This window comes from Parus major, chromosome 1A (assembly GCF_001522545.3).
Source record: "Parus major isolate Abel chromosome 1A, Parus_major1.1, whole genome shotgun sequence".
Taxonomy (NCBI): Eukaryota; Metazoa; Chordata; class Aves; order Passeriformes; family Paridae; genus Parus; species Parus major.
In genome coordinates, this window is record NC_031773.1 from 67,537,456 (window position 1) to 67,557,587 (window position 20,132).

Here is a 20,132-nt window from a genome sequence, read left to right on the forward strand (position 1 = left end):
CTCTGTTCCTCTCCTAGCTCAAGTTGGATCAGACTTCAGATGAAATAGTGCCAACAATTCAAACTGCACTCAGAAGATTTTAGCTGGAATATCTTCTGGACAGTAGCCGTTCTTGGGAAGTCCACCTAATGCCAAAATTCCGTAGAAATGCTTCCTGCATGGAACTACAGCCCTACAGCAGAGCTCCTTCTTGTAATGGATCTAAAACAGAAACCAACAGAAATGTTTCCTTCTTCATTTCCCTTAAGTGGATCCAGTATTGAGGCTGCATTTCCATTTCTTTTGTTTCAGTGTGATGTGGGCATGAAAAAGTCATGCATAATCCCTTCTCTCCTACCCCAAGTGCTCATGCACCTTTGGATGAGCTCCTTAAAATTTTGAAATATTCCATGAACCTTTCAGTCCTCATCCATGGCTCCACCTGGGCAGTAACTTCCACACAAGTGGTTTTGTCTTTCCGAACACCAAATCCCACAACACAGTGGAAAATTCAAATATCACTGAGAAAGGGTTTTTTTTTCTCAACTCCTTATCCTCAGCCACCTCAGAATATTGACTTCCAAATACAAACTTATCTTACCAAAAGTGTCAATCATGAATGGCTTTGTGCAAATTTCTCAGCTCACAGAAGCAGAGCTGGACCTGGTTAAGATGACTGCCCATGAGAGAGCCTGGATTTCAGCTGTTACTATCCTCAGACCCCCAGTGATATTAGTATATCACTAATAAAGACCTGATCCTCACAAATTAACATCATGAACATTACTGCACTGAAAACTTCACCAGATTTCTATCTTAAAAATGATGGGTAGAGTTGGAAGTCTGCCTCCAGCTGCATCTGCTTCATGTAGGTTTTTTAAACCTGGTAAATCCATATGCTGTGCCAGTGAGGGGATTTACCAGCCTGGGTTCAGAAGAATTATTTGTGATGTGTCTTAATTTGTAAAAATAATGTTTTATTCTCTCCATGCCACAATCCTAGCTCTGCTGCAATTTTATGATATTGCATTCAATTTGTGCTGATATAAACATGCCTCAATAAAAGACAGGCTTACTTCCTCTTCCAGGCCTGTCAAACAAATGTATTCTTGCTTGTGCTGGTCTCTCAAACTAAAAACTAACAGCTGGGCAAATCAACAAAGGAAACTTGGACACATTAAAAGCATATTCTCAGTGGGTCTCTAGTGAATTTTGCAGAGGTAACACTCTATATAAAGTTCATCATTTTCATTCAGCTCCCCTCTTCTTTTAGCAAATAAATCATTAGACAGAAACAGTTTTTTTATTGATGGCCCTCCTCAATCTCCACAAGCCTGGACAGCAAAAGCTTACAGGTCATGTAATGTGGTTTTCTGCAGCCATTTGCCCAAATATTTTACATTGTCACTTCTTTATATCTTTCAGATCATGCACAAACTTGAATCAACTCTCAGAGCTTTACCAAATGCAGCTCCTTCAGTGTTATTATCCACTAACACAGACATGAGAGCCAAGCAGACAATTGTATAAAATCATAGACACCATCAGCAAAAAGCTGAAAGGTCAGAACTGGTGTGATAATTCCAGCACGGTGCCACCTTGAGCTACAAACCACAGGCATGGCTTCAGCCATTTTTGCATCTTTGAGAAAGGTTATCAAAATTTGTAATTGAAAAGCTTAAATTTGGCCTGTTTTGTTTGTTTTGTTGGGGTTTTTTTTGTAGTAGGCATCAAATAATGTGTGATGTGGCAGCAGAAAGGGTCCATGCAGCAACATGAAATGAACACACACGAGGCAGAAAGGTGATATCCCAGCTCTGTGATGATCACACCTGGAATACTTCATTCAGCTCTGGAGAACTCATTTCCTCAAGGACAATAAAAACCCAGAGGAAAACCACAAGAGAGCCATAAAAGTGTTAAGCAGAGAGGGACTGACTTACAAAGAGATTTAAAAAAAGCTATGGATGCATCAAATAAGTTTTAAGTAGGGGATGTGACAACTGTCTGCAAGTGTTAGAACATTAGAAAGGACAGAGAATCATTTTAGTGAAACAAAAGTTTACAGCTACAGGGAGCAGTAGTAAATTAATTTACAGTAGTAAATTAGAAATTATGAAAACACTTACTGGTCAAAAAAGGTAATTTTAATAGCAAAATCTACTGGAGTATAGGGCAGACCTGATAATATGCTTAGCCAACACTTCTGCTTGCCAAATTCTCAACCCTTAAGACCATGAAAGCTGTCAGCTAAATACCAAAGACTTCCTATTTTGGAATTTCTCCTGTGGAATATTCTATCCCTTGCTGGGGAAGCTTCAGGCATTCTCAGCCCTGAGGGAGCACAGACAGGTCAGGCCCATTGCTCTTGCACCACTCCCAGGTAGTTGGGCTCTGGATAAGCCAGGCTCAAGCAAACCTTGAGAGTCACCAGGGCAGAGTTTTGCCTTCCCCAGCCTTGGGTAAGCCAGGGAATGGGAATGCTCATGGCAGGGCCAGCCAGGCTCACCTCACCCTGTTCTTTCACCTGAATAACAGCACAGTACATAACTGCTGGGATCTGATTTCCAGGATGATCCACATCTAGGGGTGAAAAGCACAAGGGAACCGCAGATTTCACTGTAACAACATCCTTTGTCTTGAGAAAAGCTCTTTTTCCCCCCTATTGTACATCAATGAGAATTGTTAAAGGGTTCTTATTCTATCAAACCTGCCAGTTTTGGCTGCCCACTCTATAAAATATGAGCACAGGCAGTAAGAACATCGAAGGCCCATTGCTGGCTGGCCAATTTCCACGTACCCTAATATGGTTAAGAAAATGACTGGAGCCCAGAGCAGAGTGCCAAATTTAACAGCTCTGCTCAGGCTCACTGTAACTTCACCAGCAGTGCAGCTGCTGCCTGTTGATGTGAACTGGACCATAATTGTGCTCTGCAGAGCCTCTGGTTGTCCCTGCCCTGCCAGGGAAGGGTCGGGCTCGCTGCCGTACAAGGCTTTCAGGGACAGCAGCTCATTGGAGTGTTTCCCTTCTTGGGCTAAATATATTGAGGAAATCCTGGGTATCCCGAGGATATAAAAGAATATGCACTGCATGAGGCACTCTGGGTTTGTGTAAAAAGCAAGATTTTCAAGGGCTCCAATAAAAAAACCACTTTTTCTACTGCTAATATACATCTGAGAGGTTTTACTCTTATCAAACCTATACAAAGGGCAGGTATCTTCCTCTCTGTTTTGCTACTACTGCTATTTATGAAACTTGGCCAGCTGCAGGCTGCTTACCTGCCCCTGAGCCCACTGCAAAATGAACCTTGCCCACTTGTGTTACATATTTGCATTTCAGTTCTTCCAAATTTCACTGGGCAGCAAGTGGTTTAGGATTTCTGAAACGGGTGACAAAGTAAATGAATGACATTATTGAGGTCGGTCTTCAAGTCACACTTCAGCCTTCCCACTTAACTCTCCTTTGCAGTGCCACCAAAATCATTGCACAGCCTGATAACAGAGGTTTGTTGACAGAAGAAAAGGGGAATATTGAGTTTCTATCAGTGAAACAACTCACTTCAGGCATTAAAAGAACAATGCTACCTTGATTATGCAAAAGGCTTAGCTGGCCTCTCCCAGATCATTTCCTATGAGATCATATGCAGACTTGGAAACAGAAGGGACTGGTTTCAGGAAGTTTGGAAGCCTTTTATGGATTATATTAACAAGGCACAGGCTGTTCCCTAAAACTGATTGTACATCAAATTCCACTGCAGCCACATGCCCTTGGCTGGAATGCTTTAGCATAAATGATAGTACCAACAGCCACCAAAAAAAAGCAGCAATTCTGTCATTTAATCTCTGTGGGTTTTGTTTTGGTGTGTGTTTGTTTTGTTGGTTCAGCTGGTTTGTTTAGTTTTTTGTAATTAATTTTAATTTTTTGGGGTACAGATAGCATACAAAAGGTTACAGTGTCTCTTCAGTACTCAAAAAGTTTTGAGTATCCTACAGGGTCCAGCTATAACTTTTTAAAGAGCTAAATACCTGTCTTACATCAATAGAAATAAATGTTCAACTGCAAGATTCTGGAATGATACCTAATAGCTATTAGTGTTAATAAAAATTAAAACTATTAGCCTATTATATTAATAAGTATTAATATATTTACTTTTCCTTCTCTGGTACCTACACAAAAGCACATCAATGTCTCAAAAACACTTTTTCTTGCTACTTGAGGTCTTAGCTACTACCAAGCATTTATTTAGTATTTACCAGCAAACATTTTCCAGCCAGTTCAGTTACTGTACATTTACTTTGATACAGGAAATCAGAAAGCAAATGAGAAACTGCATTCCTCCTCCAAGAAATAATGCTGTACATTTATTTTGCAGAGTTTTGCAGCTAGGCATTATTTTCCTGGGGATGCAGGTGGGTGGTGCAGGTGCCTGGAATACACCAGGGCTGTCCAGCAGTCTTGTGAGGCTGTAAAGACACCTCAAATGCTTTGTTTCTGTTTGCAAGTGTCACATCACCTAGGGGAGGATCTGGACTTCAGGCTCCTCAGCAAGGCTTTTGTCTCACTTGGGTTTCATGTTTACTCTTTGGTGATGCATAAATTGCATTCTGAAGCTTACAAGACCTACACTGTGACAGACTGGATTTCACTGTGGCAGGCAAACTAACCTGTTCATGGAATTAGATAACACTCACCCATTTATTAGCAATGACACCAGCAGATTTAGCTTTCAGTGGAAAGTAACAACATTTTCAAACAGCTTCTCCCCAAGAAAAGTTATAATCTTCCCTCCTATTTACAGATGGGGGAAGAGAGGTGTGGATAAATGAAATGCAGCTCCTTGTCCAAGCCCAGCTGGTCAAGAGCAGCACCAGGTAAGTTCTTTCCCCATGGGGTTGCACTTTTCCCCTGCCACGGCTGGAGAAACAAAACATTTACCATGAACATTCCCCCCAGCATTAAACTGCCATTCCTTACTGGAAATAAGATATATTTTGGTTCCTGTTGGGACTGGAGAGAAATGAGAGAGGAGTGAAAACCTCAAATTTATTATAATTATTTGCTATCTGTTTAATAATGGTGTTCTCTGTGCCAAAGAAGATGCAACAGTTAAAAGACAACCACTGCCTTTGCTTAGTTTGGGGAATAACTATCCCTGATACAATCTCCCAGGAATCCACCCTCACAGCCTTGCCCATCACTATTTATAACTGAGTAAATATTAAAGGATTCACATCTTTTGCCCTGAAAAAACAAGACCTTTGGCCTTAAAGTTTTTTTGGAAAGTCTTTCAGAGAAGGCTGCTGCTCTGCAGCAATGTTTCCTTCCATTAAAATTCCCTCTTAAAATATATGGCCCAAAGGAGCAGCACTAGACCTCAAATATACCACAAATATGGACAAGTCTGCCTGCAGGCATTTGGAGGCTGGGAATTTTCCCAAAACATTATCCTTCAAGAATTAACCAACCCTATGTCAGCACGGTTAACAGCCCCAAAAAACACCAATTTACTTTGACATGCCTTTGTCAGGGCAGCTCACTAATTGAATATTGCCCTGTTTATCACTGCTTAAGGCTTAATTATTCCCTAGGACTGAAACTGGAGCCTTTATAGATCCATGTGCAAAATAAAAAAGAAGAGTTTGGGAGCCAATATTGCCAAGCAAATTCAGTTTTAGCTTTCCATCCTCCTGGCTTCATCCTGGCTCACCCTGCCTCTTCTTTCCCTCATCTCCTGACACAGTCTGTGATAACCAGGGACCAGAAGAGCAGGCAGGGTACAGCTGACCACATGAACTCTGTGCCCAGGACTTTGCTCTGCTTGGCCACTTGAACCTGCCTGTGAAGACCAGAAATGAGAAAAAAGGTGATGAGGAAACAGAGCTGAGAGACACAAACTCACTAGAAGTGAATGCAAGAGCCACCAGCAGTACCACATGTGTGGCCATAACTTCCTGGGATGTTTACAAACCTTCCCCTCACAGGAAAAGCTCAGGTCATGCAAGACACAGCCCCTGACAGCGACAGCCACCCCAGAGTGGTGCTCAACAAGCAGAGAAACCCTCCAAGGCAAGTCCTTCCCTCACCTCCCCATCAAGGTTGGCTGCTTCACTTTACATTTTGCATCCTTTTTATTTTCCTTAGCTTTCACCAAGACTAAAACTCTGCATTTGTGTTACTGTTTTGTATAAATCTATAAATCCCATCCTTTTGAATTGGTGAATTTGCTGCACATGACATCATAACCTCCACCTGTGCAGCCAGAATTCTGGAGTTTCCTCACTCACACCAATTTGGTCTAAACAGCAATTATAAAAAAAGTGCAGCCTGGGAACATTTATTATTATTATTATTATTATTACCATCATTGCTTAGCAAGGCTCCTATCAAGTGCTGAAGCAACAATCTTTTGAAAGGCAAATTTCCTCCCACCTGGCAAGCAGAATTTTATTTTTACGTGTCCCTATCAAACTAAAACCAGAACACCTGGGGGAATGGAGAGTCATTGACTTCACTGGCACACTCAGCAACATTATTATCTTAATGACACATAATGGTCTCCATATTCATAACTTTCACCCAAGGAAAGCCTGGAGAGGCTGTTGAGCTGACCTCATTCCCTCAGATGACCATGTGTAGGGTTAATGACAGTGACACAGGAGTTAGACCTTCCCAAGGGAAAAAAAAACCCTTTTCCCATTCAGGTCACTTCCAGGAACCAGGAGGTGAATATGCAGCCACAACATGGAAAAATTTCTCAGTGTTTTAGGGAGCTAAATTACCATTCACATACTTATTTATAATCCTTAGTGTGCAAAACACTGGGAAAAAAAAAAATAACGAGGAAGGATCGGGGTGGAAAATTCCCAAATATACAAGTAATTCCTTGATCAGTTTGATCAAGGACTACCACCAAGTGTCTTCTAAATCAGACTGATCACTGACCCACAGCAACCTCTTTCCATACCAGACTTGGAGTTTCAAAGCAAAATAAGCTAACACCAAAGCACAGCTGGTGATAGAAATTGTCTCAACTGAACAAAACACAGCTCCAGGTAAAACCAAAAAGGTATGAAAAGCATGAAAAAAGACACATGTATGTATCTCACCAGATGTGATGCCCCTGAGCCTGGAAGATGCTGCCTCTTCAGCTCCCAAGGGATTCTTTGAGTATCCCAATGGTTATCACAGGCACTGGAAAGACAGAAGTGTTTACGTCAGGGATTGAAGAAGGCACCAAAGGCAGAAAAGTTTTACAGTTCAGATGACCTAGAAAGCAAAACAGATCTTGATCCTTGCTGCAGTTGCTGGATATAACTGCACCACTGGCTAAGCTGATTTGCTGCTCCTTTTCTTTTCCCAGTGGCTCCTGTGTGAGGAAGAAACTCCCAAGCAGGAAAAGGCAGACTACTCCATCCATCCCAACTCCCACCAAGGGAAAAGAGCAGCTTCCACTTGCAAGGAAAACTGCTCCATTCACCTGATCCTGCTGCCAGGACTGTAACCCAACCAACCACAGCGTAATGCAACCCTGAGAACATCCTGGGAAGCATCAGCCACAGAACTGAGGATTTTAATATCCAAACTGCACTGATTAATATGGAACCAAACCTGATTATGCCCCCATTAATCACTTCAGGGGGAAAAAAAAAAATGAAAAAACCTGAGGGAATTCCCTATTTCTTTTGGCTGTAGACCAGCACAGTTTCTTGACTGCTGGCTGCCTCCAGTCAAAGATGCAAAACCCTTTGGCTGTTTGTGCAGAGCTGCTGGATTGCATTGCCATGGGTTTCAGTGAGGGGTTGTTTGTCTGCCTCCTGTTCATGTGCTTTGACTGCAACAGTGGCAGAACAGCCACCTTCAAGCTGGGATAAATGATAATTTAGCATGTGGTGAGAAAAATCTGCCTCTGAGCCACTCCTCAGGGGGAGAACTGGAGGGAGTTCTTGGGAGGATAAACTCAGATCTCCAGTTTGGAGTAAACCAAGCCAGCTGGGAAAGCTGCTCAGGGGCTCTGGTGATTCCCATCCACTTCCATGTACAGAGGCAGTAAAAAAGACAAAACTTTCAAATGGTCATTTATTCAGAAGACAAAAGGCTGGAATTACAAGGTGTGGAGAAATTCTCTTTATCTGTTAAACCAGGTGAAGAAAGACACCAAAAGCAAGCTGGCTTCACAAACAGCTTTTAACTAGTCAAGGAGTTTACCTTCCTACATAATCAACACAATCAGCAGGTGGGCTTAAGAGTATTCATTGGACTCATTATCTTAAGCAAGAGATTCGACTAAGCCCTGAAAAAATACATCATGCTTTTGCAAGTGACAGTGCAATTTTGCACCATTTCTTCTAAGTCCATAAGCAGTGTCAGTAATTTAGTGTCAGGGGCAGCATTTGATTATTAAAAAATGGCTTTTTTAGAGAATTTTGAGGAGTTTGTTTCAATTTTATACTGCTGGCCAAAGAGGGTTTTTGAAGGTAGCAGGGGATGAAATGAAGAGGGAGTCAAAGTCTGCTCCACATGTGCTAAACACAACTGGTACCCTGTTGTTCTACAAAAACAACAAACACCTTTGCTGCCCTGAGAGCTGCCAAGGCAGAAAATCACAGCTGTGACCAGCTAAGATGGCAATTCCTCCAGAAAACTCCATTCTGAACCTTCCCAGGGCTGTGTCACAGCAAACACTGAGGAATCCAGGTTTTCCTGAGTTTGCCAAACCCAGCAGACCTGGTGAAAGGAATGCAGGTTCTCTTTGTGCAATGCAGAAATCCAGGTCACAGGACTATCTCAGCCATCATAAAATTCCCATTAAAGTCAATTGCAGTTACGTGTTCTAATCCAGAGGAAATGCAGATCTCTCCTTCCACCAACAAAATACCAAACTACTCCAATCACTAACAAAATCCAAGGACTGATGTGCCATTCAGGAGTCACCTAGCTACATGAAGTGATCCAGGTCTTTCAGGTAGAAACTCTGCTTTAACTAAAAACACCATTTACATACAGAGAAGAAAATATAAATTCAAAGGTGCAATATAGTAAACACCTTCAAGTTGTGTAACTCCCTGACTGCTGAGATGTTCTGCAGATAAAGCTCTGAAGGTGGACATCAGTCTTAATCAGAAGAACATCTTGTTTTCTTTCATTCTTAGCCTCCTGTGAGGCTTTAACACCAAGCTGTGAGTGCTCTTATCTCAGGGTACTTAAGTGTTCTCCTCCCCAGCCAAACAAGATTACTCACCTTCTTTAAGTTGGGCACACTTTTGTTGAGGCAGAGCCAAAACATACACACAGGCACATATTCCTGACTAAGGACATGTTTTTCTTTCATGGGCTGTTTTTACTCTGTAGTCCTAAGCACAGCACTAAAAACAACTTTTTTAAAAACTAATTCATTTTGCCAAATATCTTCAAGAATTCCTTATTGAAGCAAAACTCACAAGTGTATTTCAGACCTTTTCTAATGCTGTGATTCTATGGTCTATCAAGTGAAATACCATGAATGAGCAAATGCTGACAATTAGACCTGATGTGAACCAGATTAATTTTTTAATCCACTTGCTGATATACTTTTATACTGTTTCATACCATATAGCCTGCAAAATATCAAAGTCAAGGGGCACCAATAACTAAAAAGCTTCTAAATAATTAATACATTTAATTATAATTTATTATAAATTATTATACATCATATATGCTGAAATATAATTAATAAAATTAATCTACTTTGTTCATACTCAAGAAATCTCTGGATGGCACACACAAAGGAAAGCTGAGTGCAATTATCTTGCACTTGGTTCTTAAAAGGAGCACTAAGTGCAACACAAATGAATTTACATTATTCTCCACCTCATTATTTCTTCAATCTCCTTCAATAGATAATCTCACCACTATATTTACTTACATACTGATTAACTAATTACCAGGTGGGAGAAACTGAGGTGTGAATACCAAACCCAAATATAAATATGAAATATAAAGTTTCTCTTCAAGGAGTCAGAGCTGTCTTTCATGACTTTATAACTAGAGATGGTTACTTCTAAACAGAGCAGTAGGCCATTAAACATTTTATAAGCCTACTAAAATCCTGGGTTTTCCATCATTCTTCTCCAATGTGAAATTCTGTAGGAAGGGGAAACAATCATTCCAGGGAATGTTTCTCACCGAGGGCAATCCTCATGGCCCTGTTCCATGGGGTTAATTTTGGGAACACTTAGATGGAAAAGCCTACATCAGCAAGCAAAAACAACAGCACTGAGGGCTACCTATTTCCAATCTAGTGGGAAAAGCTTGATCCTCTTTTCCATAACCTGGACAAAGAAACAAAATGCCAAATTTCATTGCAACACCCTGGAAATGGCAAAGCCTGTGAAGCTGAGAACAACTCTGCCCACTTAAAACATTTAAAAACCTACAGCAATCAAACCTGGATTTCTGAGCATCTTTGGAGCCCTGGCTCAGGACTATTAATGCAGGAGGCATGAGAAGCAGCCAAAAAAACCCAGTGAAACCATACCAGGTATGGCACTGATTCAGAGGAAAGCATTAGATGTGCTGAATTTCCCTGCTCCCTAAAAATTCTGGTTGCAGCAGCTCCCAGGGATTACTTGGCCTGGTTTTATTCAGCCCCTGGGATCAAAAGACATTACAAACCAAGTGGATCTGGGCTGCAGACGTTTCAAAGGAGACAAATGGCAAAACAAAATCTTTTTCAGTGCAACCAAAACCATCACCTCCCATTTACAATCACCTGTAGAGACAACATCAGAACCACCACCCATCACAGACAGCAGCACCTCTCTGGTGTCCTTATAGCAAGAAACCCACAGCCCAAAAACACATTTGAAATGTTCTGTAGGGTCATCCTCAGACTCAAATTCCCAACTCTTCCAGCTGACTGGGATGAGGACTGAAATTCAACAGGAAGCAGTCACAGGTCACAGCTTACAGACTTCTCATGTGCTCTTGAAAATCTCCCTTAAGGTTTTGCATTTTGCATTTTTCATAGGCTTTATATATGGCTGGTTGAAGGGACATAGTTAAAATGAAAAAAAAAAACCAAAAACCAGTAATACCAGGGGTTTTTGCAAGATAGATTCTTTTACATTATCATTTTACCTATAAATATAAGTCCCTGAGTTTCTCCTCTAAAGCAGTTTTGACTGCTACTTGAACTAGGGCAGCAATTGGTTTTTTTTAAGTACTTTTCCCTTCTGCTAAGAAAAATCACAGTTAGGCACAAGCCTTGCTCAAAATACAGCTTTAGTCCCTTTCATTACTCACAAAAGAAACTGAATTCCTGACAATTTGTGTTAACAACAATTTGATGACAACTCAACGTGTGATATTGTAACAAGGAAAAAAAGGCAGGTTGTGTTGTTTCCTTGTCAGCATCCAAAAACACAGCATTCACATGATTGCAGACAGAACACTCTTTTAAAGTCTTGGTTTAGATATTTTTGGTTAATATTTCCACCACCCACCTGTCTATCCTCCTGCCTCTAATCAATTATCAACATAAACATTGGCATTTTATTTTAAAAAAATTACTTTTTGAGGATCCTTTAATTCCTCCACATATTTACTCCAAAGAAGGACATGTCCTGTTTTATTATTTTTTCCCCCAACATTTTTGCTTTGTGTTTTTTTCTTTATAGGAGACTGAAACATGGAGATTCTGTACATTTTTTGTGGGACAACTAGCACTAAATTTATAGCCCAAAAGAAAACTCTGAAGAGACAGGGCTTTGTGGGACAGAAGTTTTGTTTGGTTGGGTTTTTTTTCCTTCTTTCCTTAAAACTGCAAAGCTCTTTTGACAGGTTTGTCACCAGGCTCACAAAGGAAAAGAAGAATTTAAAGAATTAAAGATCTGAAGGATGCAGTCACACCATGCTGAACACTCACCTACAATCCAGTCCCTGAGGTTATTAATTCCAACTTTGGTACACACCACCAGACTCACTGAGAGCTCCCCTTAACCTACTGGCATAACATAAATTATATTATAATTTATAATAAATAGGCTATAAACCACATAATTTTTACTTCACCACTCATTTTCTTAACTTAGTTCTCTTCAGTTTCAATGTGTGTGTGGATGTAAGGAATAAAATACAGGCCAAACAACATTTTGCCTGGACTGAGACTTTGCTACGAGGCTAAAATTGAGCCTTTTTTCCAAAAAAAAAGAGGTTTTTGAAACAAAGGCTTTCTCACAGGCACTGGAGGACAATTAGAGTTCAACAAGTGGGAAATGGACTGAGCATCAAACACTTAATTTTGACAAATGCTGTGTTGATAGTACAGCACATCTTGATGACAGGCTGAGAGCTGGATGGACTGAAGGTGGGAATATGAAGGCACAACACAATCACAGAGCTGTCAAAGCCACACATTCAGAGCTAAAACCCAAGATAAGGCAGCAAACAACCCAAAAAAAAAGTGTGTGTCAGAAATATGGGAGAGAAGAAAACAGAAACAGCAAATTACATTTTATTAACAAAATTCTAACCTTAATCCAAACCCCAAAACTGAAGTAAGTTTCTTTTGGGACATTTTAGTTGAAATATGTTTGGGAAAATGTTGGAATGAGCCACTTCAAAAAAAAAAAACACAGCTCCAACAAAAAATACTGCATCTTTTTGATTTGGTAGGAGCCTGCTTTATTCCACAGATTTTAAGACGTGTTTAAGATTCCATAGGTTTAGTATTACATCACTGATTGTTCATAATGAAATTCCAGGCAGTAGCAAAAAAAAGATTTAATGATAGTACCACACAAGATATGGAAATGGGGCCCTTTGAGCAGATTTACTGACAGGAATGTTGAATATGGGTTAAAACAACATTGTTGTCTGGTTCACTTGTGCATGCTAAAATGTCAGGTGACAGAGCACAAGTTTTGCTTGAATCTCTCTTCAAAATTTAATCTAATTCTACCCTTTGCTGGATTTTTCAAAAGATTTGTCATTGACAGCTCTATGATACTGTCACTGTAGTAAAAAGTGGTTTTTCTGTTTTCATATCCCATCCATCTCCGTGATAAATAATATTTTGATGGTTTTAGTAACATGTTTGATGTTATTTGGGCTGGGAGATTAATTCCCTTCAAAGCTCTTGGCTGGCATCACCTCCAGTTTGGTGCTGTCACGGGAATTATTTTTCTTTTTCGTGCTTTGTTTTGTCAGAGTGACAAAAGGGAAAATGATGCCAAACTCCTCTGTAAAGAACTTTGAAAAAGCAGTGCCTGGCAGCTTGATCATAAAGCCATTTTGCACTACAAAAAGAAAGTACCTTTCAAAGGTTTATTTAAAAAGAAATACTAAGAAAGCCACTTGACACCTTGCAGCTAACACAGGGTTGAATGGAATTCAGAATTATCATCTATTTTCTGCAGGTAGATAACCTGAGTCTGGGAGAGATGATCTGTTGGAGTCCAATACCATAAAAACAGGCAATCTTTGTATAGGAAATTTTATGAACTCCAGGGTAACAACACTTGCCTTGGGACTAAATGAGAGTTTGATAAAGTATCTCAAACTGTTGCTTTCATATTTGCCCAAGAAATAATTCTGATTAGAGCACTTCAGTTCCATGTTTTTTATGCCAGAAACAGATAAAGAAATCAAACCATTGCAGAAAAAAACAAGTTTAAAAAGAAGACTTTAAAAGAAGTCTGGAACAAGGAATTTGAGGAAATTATCAGGAGATTATTTGATGAATAATCCCAGGCTGACATTTGAGGGACAGGACAAAACAAAAGAAACAAATGAGCTGCTGAAAAGCTGCTCCTCCTTTGAACACAAGGATGTTTTGTGGGTCACCCAGAGATCCATGTCCAGAGCATCAGACAAACCTGAGCTCACAGCAGCTTCTCCCATCTGGGTCTTGACAATGCTGATGAAATTCACATCTAAGAAGGTGCTTCCACCCAGTGGAGCTACTCCTCACCCCTGGGAGACAGCACAACTTGGATCCTGCAGCTCAGGCTCCCACACAACCCAGTTCCCATTTTGTGTGAATTTCAGGTGAGCACAGCACTCAGATCATCGTTATTTGGCTCATTATAGACACAAAAATACCAAACTTCTGCTAGAGAAACGCAAGTGAACATGCATGAGAACAGAAAGGAGAACACAGCAGACCCCATCTTTATCATCTTTAATTTTGGTTAAAAACTGATGTAAGGCAGAAGATATGAATCCCCTGCTAAGCTTACAATTAGTGCCTTGCTGTTTTGTGCAGCTGAACAGAACCCTATCTTTAGATGAATTTTTTTGGAACGCTTTTAATGATTTTGGCTGCCTGTATTAAGCTGCTGCAACATTTGATTTCCAGGGTAATGACAGCCAGGTCTAAAATACCCTAATCAGACATCCAAGAATCAAGGCCTTTCAAAAATAACTTGGAAAAAACCCTGCCCTTTCTTTTGGCATCTTCTCTTTGACAGAAAGCGCATCCACTTGCCAAATTAAGGAGAAATATGAAAGAACAAACAGACCCTTGACCTATAGCCAGGCTATTGTTATGCATTCCATGACTGTGTGACAGTGTAAAACATGAATTTAACAAGACTGCTTGGGAGCTTTCTATTATGCATGCACACTCACTCTGGTGATTTTTATGAGGGTTTTTTTTTTGTCCAGCTGGTCCATTTTACTCTAGAAGAATGCAGTGGTTACATGAAAACTCACCAATTTCTGTGCAGAGCTCTCCCCCCTGCCAACAGTGACAAGTCAAAATAAGTAGGTCTGAAATATTTCTCTATTGGAGTTACTTTATGCTGATCAACACAGCACTCAACTGGAATCAATCCAAAGCATCAGGAATACCAAGATGTGGAATAAAAATGCTCTGCATTTATCCATTAAACGTTCACACAGGGTTCACAGACGTAGAATTAGCCTAGGGCACTGGACATCCAGCAATGTGTTATGGCCAGAGGTTATTGCTAGAAACAGAGAGCCAGAAAACCAGCCAGTCTGCCAAATCTGAGGATTGCAACTGGACAGGAGAGAAGCTTCATCATCAGCTTCAGCAGGGCCAAAAAAACTCAGCATCTGTTTCTTACATGCTAACTTTCACTTCTCTTAGAAATCACTAGAATGGCCTTCATTTCTTGATTTTAAAGGAACCCCAAACACTTATTCCAACCCTATTTTCCAAGTCTTTTTATAATTATATAAAGAGCCTAGTCTCAAATAAAAACCTATTCTTAAATCTAAATTCTGTGGTGTTTCATAGGCAAACTGTTTCATGACCTGATCCAAAACTCACTCAAGACTCTTCATCATCTGACTACCGAAAACAAGAGCTGCTAAATCACACCCTGACATTTTTGTTTCTGAAAAGCAGCCAGGAGCATCCATGTCACAGAATGAAGCTCAAGGACTTCCCTGCTCTGTGGAGCCTCAGACTCCAGCTTTATTAACCTGACTACAGCTCCTTGGAGGACTTCTTTCCATTGGAAGTTATGAAAATAAATGTAAAATACATGCTCACACATCATAAAAGTGAGGTTTTGTTTCATTTTAGATGACGAGATTAAAAAAATTACGCTTTGAAAAACAAAATGAAACTTACAAACTCCCTAAACAATAAAAGGTTATGTGCTGTGGAGCTGCTTCTGGTCAACTCCTCCCATCAAAGTGAAAAAGGCATCAAAAAGAACAAATTCAGCATCTCTGACGTTTTTAAACCTCTCTGTATGCAGCAGTTGGACATGTTAGGGTTGTTTTCCAGCTGACAGGAAAAGATCCCAAAATCTTGTCAGGTTTGACTGTAAATCTTGACTAGCCCACTAGTCATGAATCAGGTTTCTAATTTGCCCTCTCCCATTTCAAGTGTAAATTAAGACCAAATCTTCAGGCTCACTGTGCTGCAGTCTTGGTGATCCAAGTGGTGCCTTCCATGAGCTTTGGCACGAAATTCACCTTTGGAAATATCTTGGAGACCTTTCAGATGAAGCATTTTCACACGTGATGTGCTGTTATTAATGACACTTCCCCAAAGGTAAAAAGGCTCCACATTTGAACACGAGATTATTCTTAGTTAGAAGCGACATCTTTTTTTTTTACCCCAATCACCAAACTAACCATGTGCTTGAGAGGGCAGGATCAGCTTTAACTTCTGATTCCCAGATTTCTGAGGATATTTACCAAGAGTCCTAACAAAACTCCTCATTTCATTGTGCACCCACCAGAGCACAGGACAGCTTTCCCCACACGACCAATAACAATGTCAATATTGAACTGCCTTGCCTCAAAACCAGCACAGTTTCTATTTATGTATAAATGCTAACAGTTCAGAGAAGGAAAGCACAATTTCAATAGATAATTATAGATATAATTCAATATTCAGGAGGTAATTATACCTGAGTTTGCTACACAGTGATGGTCTGTTCAAGAGAAACTTGCATTCTCTACTTGCAGACTGAGCTACCCCTTAAATTTTCCATCCTCAGGGTACAATGACAGTTTTTCTTTCTTCTCTCCTTTTAAGACAATACAGGCTGCTGATTTTCACACTGATTCTCCACAAGTGAGAACTTCCTGCGCTGTAAAAAAAGGTCTGTCCTGAAGAATGAGCTCTTGCTTAACCAAATTCACTTTGTACAGCAAGAAACTCCCGACAGTCAACAGAACATTTTCAAATTCCAGGGCAGTGAAAGGTTATAATTGTGGCTCCACCTCACTGTGTTATAATGAACCCAAGACAATGGAATCTCCCCCTTGGCAGGAGGGATAGGATTGCCCCATGGATGGATGAGGATGCATCGCTGCTGTCCCAGCTCTACGAAACAGAGCCCGGCTGGGCGTGACAGAAACAACACGAGTCAGTCACAGCAGCAACTGGCAGTGTAAAACAGCAAAGGGCACACTCAGCCAGAGAGGATGAAGCCAATCTCTCACTCCCCTGACCCTGGAAGATGAAATATGTCACACAAGCTGGCCAGCAGAGTTAAAATCCACCTGATTTTAAAATTTCCTGGCGCTGGTGTCAAAGAGCTCAAGAAGTGGATTCTATGCTTGGTGCTTGCTGCTGGCCAGTCCTGCTGCTGCAGGGCCATCCTTAACTCTCCCCTGTGATGGACACAGGCATTCCCAGCAGGCACAAAGACACCTCGATGCCAAGAAAAGGCAACCCAACTCTGGTGCTCCATCACACCCCAAACGCCGCTATCATTACTGCCATCAGCCAGGGATTTCGAAAATTTGAGTCTCAGTCATCTGCCAGGGGATACAGAGGAAAATCTGAAGGGAATGGTGGGTCTGCCAAATTGTACTAGTTAGATAACCCTTCCTCTCAGATCTCTTTGTTATTACATCTGGGGGAAAGGGGAAAAAAAACCACAAAAAACAAACATTTAGGCAGCTTTAGTAGTACAATTCTGCTTCTGCTGTCTTAGAGATGTTAATGTCACACATGAATCTTCATGTTTTACTAATGGCACCATATATCTTCCCAGGCATTTCTAATTCACCCCTTGTTGTGCTATCTAAGCACTTTATCACACAGGGTTGCTCTGTGGCAGGTATTAATATTAAGACACAGTGCCTTGTCTTCTGTAGGAAAGTACACGCTCTTATCTAAATTGCTGAGACTAATAACTTGAAATATTGTCCCTGCAAACATACTTGAATGGTGTATTTTCAGATAACCAGAGCTTTTTGGTTTTTTTCCCTCCTTCTCCCCTTCCCTCCCAGCAAGTGAACATAAATTAAGCCTCCACAGGAGTTAACCCAAGAACAAGAATTCCCAGGTTGGAGGCAGGGAAGGATGCTGTCCTGTTCCCACCTGTGCTGTCCACCACACCCCACACCAGGCAGGACTCCCAAGGGTGGCACCAGTCCTTTTATTCCCCAGCAACCCCCCCATGGAGAAACATGAGCTGGGAAACAGAGCTGCTTTCCTCCTGGAAGTTTCTCCTTTGCAAGTAAACATTATTGTACACAGTCCCTATTGCTTAATCCCTCTGTGCCTTGGAACTTGGACACCTGAAAGTTAAATTGTTTTCAACTGATAACTGGCCTAAGGATGCCCCCTCTGCTTATTATTTCTCTGAATCCAGATAAGCATTTGGTTTTTTAATCAGTCACAAAGCTAAAAAGAGAGAATACTGAAAAGCCTTACAACTCCACATACTTAATTTAGCCTAAAAGTAATTTCTGGGCAGAAAGGGAAAATTTAATTAACTCTTCTCTATAAAAATGCATAGTAAGATGTGTAGCAAGATCTTATACATTCCTTTGAAGTTTGTCATACATTCCTGAGTACCTTTGACAGCCTAAGAAGTTGTGTGTCTGCTTCTGATTAGATAATTGAAATAAATCTACACCAAATAAATTCAGATCTCTTAAAATAAACTGCAGAGGTACATGAACTCTGGAAAATGCATGTAGTACTTCAACCAAAAGGCATTTCTGAAAAAATCAGTTATCATGAAGGAATTTATTTCTCTATTTTCTTTCTTGCATGGGGTCTCTGCAGCTAGTGTCCAAGTTTTAATTCAGATTTAATTCCAGTCAGTACCAGCTACTGTTATGTGAACTGCAAACCACTGCAGCAGAGGGAAATCGTATCTTTTGCACTTCCTGCTTTCTCCATTTCACACCTAACAGTGAAATGCTCATTTAAAACAACAGATAGCACCGTGTCAGTCACTTAACTCCAAATCCAGCAAATATTTGCCTGCTATTTCAACTTGAGACAGCACTGGCAAAGCAGATTGAACCTGTAGGGAAGAGCACTGCTTCACAGGGTCAGTTTCAATTCACTGCTTCCAGCCTAGAAACCATCAACCAATCCATGCTGCAATACTGTTTTGGCCAGACTACAAAGCCTGGAAAGGTGTGTATATATATATAGATATATGTGTGTGTGTGTTATAATATATGCTACAATGCAATATAATACATAGACCCAGACATATTACATCAAATGGAAGGTGGCAATAAAATTGCATGTATTGCTTGGCAATACATGAAGAGAACAAGGAGAATTTAAGAGCACAGCTGGGTAATAGCTGCTTAAAGCCATGCAGCTACCTGAGACTCCAACAGAGCACACAGGCACCAAAGCTTCCCATGAAGAGTGACCACAAACCCCAGTCATGATGATCAGATGGATCTTATCAGACTCATCAATCAGGTAGCCCTGCCAAGAATTGTGCAATGCCCTTCTGAAATCACAAAGGAGGCAACACACAGTGGGTTGAAGGTCCTCATAAACAGTTTACAGCAAGATGACCAAAGAGAGCCATAAGAACATGCTGCAGTTTCAGCTGTGTGACATTTTAGCTGCTGTTAAAATGCTGAGATGGTCTCACACTTCATGCAGCCAGGAACTTCTCTGGAAACACGTTCTCACAGCATGGGGAGATAATATTCCCCTCATCCTTTATCCTGGGACAGGGTCAGATCCAAAAGCAGGCAAGGAGGGCAAGTTCAGGCAGTGGGATAGCACAGAAGGAGGGCTGCAATCACTCAGCCATCTCTCTACGTTGCTCAGGAGCAGCTCCAGCCCAAAGCACAACTGGTGATGACAAGATAAACACACTTGTAGAATATCCCAGGCCACCAGCCCAGCACGAAGGTACATGAAGTCATGGAAGCGATGAAGTGCCTGACATTTACAGGGAGACATCTAAAAATGGTGATGAAAGGTGCAACAGAGCAGCCTATGAGAGCACTCATGTGGAAATAGAACTTTGAGCCACGAAAGAGCAAGTTAAAAATGTGTCCTGGAAACCTGAAGTCAAGACTCATCCAACTCAGGGGCAGAGAAAATGGAAGCAGAAGTCCTGACTGCACAAAAGACATGACAAATTCTACATTAAACCTGGGGTCTGTCTCCAGCTGACCCAAGAATTCAGGTGAAAATTTACTTCTAAAGGCTCATGTGGTGGCAGATGCACCTTCTGTTTCCTTCCACCAGGTTCACACTGAGCCAGTTAATCCCAGTCAGAGCAAAGTTTGATCCTCTGGTGATGTGTCCTACCCAGGACATCAACTCTGCAACACTGACCTGAGGCCAGACTCATAGGAACAGATTAAACATCTTACCCTGTACATATTTCAATGCTTTTCAATTAAAAATAAATATTTTTTTTTTTAAAAAAAGCACAAAAAACAATGTTATCAACTTTTTTTTTTC

General features: G+C 40.8%; 1 protein-coding gene across 4 annotated transcripts in view; it reads right to left on the reverse strand.

Annotated features, from left to right (window-relative positions):
* CALD1 (caldesmon 1) overlaps window positions 1-20,132 on the reverse strand; it is a 171,228-nt gene that overhangs the window by 126,862 nt on the left and 24,234 nt on the right. For all 4 annotated transcript variants that reach the window (XM_015627956.3, XM_015627960.3, XM_015627958.3 and 1 more), the window contains exon 2: window positions 7,087-7,171. The gene's annotated coding sequence lies outside the window, so the exon portion shown is untranslated. The remainder of the gene's footprint in view (window positions 1-7,086; window positions 7,172-20,132) is intronic.